Raw genomic sequence first — 3,503 nt, 5'->3', positions numbered from 1 at the left:
ATCAGTCCACAGTCCCAAGTAAGAACAAACCAAGATCCAATCCAAGTCCACTTCTCGTCTACAGTCTTGGTGGCAATTTACTCATGCAGTTTGTTTTTGAGGACTGGCACCTTAGTGGACAGCTTGTTCCCATCCAATCCCATCACTGCTTTTTGAAGAAACTCAAAAGTGTATCGCAGGTCCTTGGGACAGCTTAAGTTTAAACAGGGTTGCGCAGGCACTTGCCACATCTGTCAGGTCTTGCAGCACCGTACACCCTTCAACAATGACTCAACATCCTCCAGTGAATCTGCTGGCTCTGCTCCCTCCTGTTTCACAGCGTAGACGCCCAACACCCCTTTCATCAACATCCTCAAAATGGCAGAAAGAAAAATATGATTAATGTACTGTATATTTTCCATTAATATTTGCCAGTTTATTCAAAGAATAAGACTGGCACTTGTTTGTTGAACAATTAATGTAATTTCTCCTATAAGGAAGTACTAGTTTGGGCCACAGAGCTCCGTTGCACCATGGTTTGCAGAAACAGTGGTGGAATGTAACGAGCTACTACAATCATCTACAATAGGGCCGAAACCGTAATTCAAGTACTAAAATTCCTCGAGGTAATCTTTTTGTCTCGAGGCCTTGAGTAAATCTGAACAACTGGACAGGAGGACTGTATTGAGTAAGACTCGCAGAATACTGACGAACTCTGAAAATAACTTAAAATAATGACTGTCATTTTGTAAACAACTCACTATTTTGAGAGACAACGTCAATATGAGGTAGCCTAATTATTTTAGTCTCCAAGTCAGGCTATTTTTGAGGAGGAAATCTGGCTGTGTTACGGCCAGATTGTGAGGGGGAACATTCTGAATGTCTCACCTTAACATCATGACTTTGTGAACACCAAATCATTTCTTTTAATAAATTTCGTTAGTTTGGACGGTGAAGTTTGGAAAATGTCGCATTTATGAGGTTGTTCAGACGTCGACAGTGACGATGTGTTTTTGAACGTCTGCATCAATCGTGGTGATCTGTGGGCTGAACAAATGAGCACGTATAGGAGTTTCATGGTGGTTGTTTGCAGGAGTGAGTCCTATGATTAGCCTGCAGTGTCCTTTCTAAATTCTGTCCTTGTGATCATAAACTGTCTGTATTTAAAATGGGTCCTTTACATGTCTGTGCTGTCTTTGGGAAATTTGATGCTCAATCATCATAATTACACATAACAAGATAGGTTTCAGGATATTAACATTACAACAGTGTCTAACAAGTTGCATTTTCTAGATCTCTTCACTATACTGTAGGCTGTGGTTGACTCATGTCTGTAAAATGGGTTACCACTCACCAAGCACGTCTTCACAAGGTTGTCGAGGTCTTCATTTAGGTGGACCCATAATGCTTTCACTTCAGTGCTTGGATTCTGTGGGAAACAAAACAGAAACAGAAATTTTACAAACCCTTTATTAAAAGAACTTATTGTTTTAGATTTGAAACTTTTAATATGAAACTGACATAAGCAGAGAAAACTGAATAATGAAATAGAATTAACAGAATTAGAAATTGTTAATTGTGCTCATGACTTCATTCTTTCATTATAATATACTTGATTATGTTATGGCTCTACAGCACATCTGAACTAGCCTGAAAGGGAAAGAACTTTGTAAGGGAAATTCTCCTTGTAGATCGTTGAGAGTTGGTAATTCTCTGAAGAATCACAGACTCGGTGTGATGAATCAAGTCTCTTTAATGCATGCAGCATGGAGAGGAGACTGCTGAGTGTTCTCTGCTGATCTGTACAATGACCCGACCTTTATACCATCAACAACAAAGGGCAGATGATATTCACATCAAACCAATGACTATAGGATATAGGAAATAACACCTGTTAAATATATGCTTCTCAACTCCCCCCTTCGTCCTGGTCTATTGCCCTTTTGTGCCTTGAGGTCAGGATGGCCACAGGAACTCATAAAATACTTCCTGAGGTTCCTACCTCTGACCTCTCTATTAAGTCAATTCCGACACTGAACAAGAGGGAAAGAGTTACCCAGTGACACCAAACTGCTTCTTTATGTTAAGAGCTCAACTCCGAGTCAGGGCTGAAGTGCAAACCACATACCTGGTCCATGGTAACCATGATCAGGTCAATTCTCCGTCCTGGTGTCCCTCCCTTCTTTTTGAAAACCTTCATCATTTGGCTGGAACGATGATCCAGTTGGGCCATTAATGTTGAAACCAGGGGGCCTGTGGTAGTGCGGGTGAACTCTGTTTACCTGCAACAGATGGACACAGAAACTCACATGAAAAAAAGGAGGAGCTTATTGTCTAATAATTGTAAAACCATTAAAAAACATGCACATGCACATGACCTGATTCTCAGAAAACAGGGCCGGCCATCTGTTTTTAACTCTACTATGAAGGGCCTTCAACTACTTCTCGTCTTCTATGGGCGAAGGTTTTCTCCATTTTACTGTTGATGAGCTGGTGGTTCTTCTTCTTCACCTCTAATGAAAGTGCTTCCCTTTCCTTTTCAAGGCTCTCTTTGGTTTTGCCTGCTGGGTCATCAGGACAGAAGTTGACTTCTGCTTTCTTTGGCTTCTTCACCTGGTTTGGACCTTGACCCCTGGCACCTTGCTTTCCTTGGACAGCGTTTATGCTCAACTCTGGGCAGCCAGTGTTCCTCAGTCTTGTGCTGTCGTTTGCCATTTTATACTTCAAACTAATTTTCCATCCATAAAAGCCGGTAACTGAACCCTGCTCCTTTAAACAAGGATACTTGGTTATCAGGGCCTCAGCGACATCATCAAACTCTGAACTTGAAGGGTAAACTTTGTATTTGACAATTTCTGATGCCAAACCATCAAGTATGTCTGACTTGAGTTTGGGACTTGGACTCAAAAGAGTGCCACTGTTCTGGAAGGCTTGGTTGGCCTTTGCAACTGAATCTGTACCTCATAATTAAACTCAGGTATCTGGAAATGTTGGGGCCATGGCTGTGACCTAAGGGAAGACCCTGAAGATGTCGATTCAGCGGAGGAAAGTATATCAGTGTCTGATGCTGTGGACAAAGAACTGTCATCTAACCACCCTGAAACAGGTTGACCTGTGGACATGTCGCACTCATCTGTTAGGTAAATGACTTTAACAGTGCTCTTGTCTTTGATTTCTGAGATCTCTGTCAAGGTCACAGACTCATTGTCATGTTCGGTGTCTCCATACTGTCGTCTGAAACTACCACACAAGCTGAATTGTCTTCTTTGAGAGCGTCGACTGAATCAGGCGTCCCATTGGGCAGAGTTAGTTTTGATGCATTGTCCACTCCAAGTACAACTCTCAGTGATGCAGGCATCTTGTGTTCATTCTGAAAAACAAAACATACACAATCATTTTAAATGTTTTCAATACGTCATAATTTTAATATATTTAAAATACTTTAATATTTTAAAAATACTTAAAGCAGAAGTCAGCGGAATGTTTTTGTTCATATAAGTCGTAAATTGTCCTATTTTCCGACA

General features: G+C 41.0%; 1 long non-coding RNA gene across 1 annotated transcript; it reads right to left on the bottom strand.

Moving 5' to 3' along the window:
- Positions 1-308: 308 nt before the first annotated feature.
- On the bottom strand, positions 309-3,069 carry LOC147242009 (uncharacterized). The gene is made up of 3 exons (XR_015111085.1): positions 2,108-3,069; positions 1,334-1,408; positions 309-351 (listed from the first exon to the last, which is right to left on the bottom strand). It is a non-coding gene; the product is annotated as an uncharacterized LOC147242009 (long non-coding RNA).
- Between the last annotated feature and the right edge of the window lie 434 nt (positions 3,070-3,503).

Source organism: Aulostomus chinensis, chromosome 21 (assembly GCF_037954235.1).
Source record: "Aulostomus chinensis isolate RoL2024-O1b breed Wild chromosome 21, RoL_Achi_v1.0, whole genome shotgun sequence".
Taxonomy (NCBI): domain Eukaryota; kingdom Metazoa; phylum Chordata; class Actinopteri; order Syngnathiformes; family Aulostomidae; genus Aulostomus; species Aulostomus chinensis.
This window is presented reverse-complemented; position numbering and strand designations above follow the sequence as displayed.